The sequence below is a fragment of the Etheostoma spectabile genome, chromosome 16 (genome assembly GCF_008692095.1).
Source record: "Etheostoma spectabile isolate EspeVRDwgs_2016 chromosome 16, UIUC_Espe_1.0, whole genome shotgun sequence".
In the NCBI taxonomy this organism is placed as follows: domain Eukaryota; kingdom Metazoa; phylum Chordata; class Actinopteri; order Perciformes; family Percidae; genus Etheostoma; species Etheostoma spectabile.
Window position 1 is genome coordinate 12687230 of NC_045748.1, and position 722 is coordinate 12687951.

The 722-nt window shown below is 42.5% G+C and overlaps 1 long non-coding RNA gene across 1 annotated transcript in view; it reads left to right on the forward strand.

Moving 5' to 3' along the window:
* LOC116704695 (uncharacterized) overlaps positions 1-722 on the forward strand; it is a 14272-nt gene that overhangs the window by 623 nt on the left and 12927 nt on the right. The window lies entirely within an intron of this gene.

A 722-nucleotide genomic window follows, 5' to 3' on the forward strand; every position in this document is an offset into this window, starting at 1 on the left:
GGGGGGGGGGGGGGCAGAAGCTGTGATTAGGTTGTATTTCTTCAAACCAATCACAACCATCGTGGGCGGTGCTAAGCCTGATAGAGGAGAAAGCAAGAAAGACGTCAGGCTTTAATCCAGCAATGTACTGTTCATCGATTGAGCCCGACTTTTTTAATGCTAACTGATGCCTATCAAACGTTTTGAACACTAACCCTAACCCTACAAGGATGAATTATTTTAAATTGTTGGCCGACTCAGCACTTACTGTTCACTGTTGCGGTGAAATTTAATTGCCTGTTATTAATGAAGATTACCAGTCTGCAAGCTGAAAGCATATAAACATTTCTCATACTTCTTCTATATCCTGGTCACAGTGTAAGCCTAGTTAGATATTCAAGACCCCAGCCTGAGCTTAAACTGCAAGTCTGTCAGGTGCAATATATTGGACACAAAGATATCCTTATTTATAGTTCATCTGCTGTCCATCTTTAATAATTTCTGAGGGAGTATATTTGGGTTATGCCAGTCGCGGTTCACAGATTCTGGTTGGTCTTGTGAGATGATACTCATTTAGATTCCTGATTTTGACGCGCCGTGTTTTCGGTCTATTTGATGTCTTTGATGTGATTTCTTCTTCAGAGGGAACTGCTGCTCATCCCTTTCCACCCCGACAGAAGGGGAAAACTTCTCTGAGCTTGTCTACACACACACACACACACACACACACACACACACACACA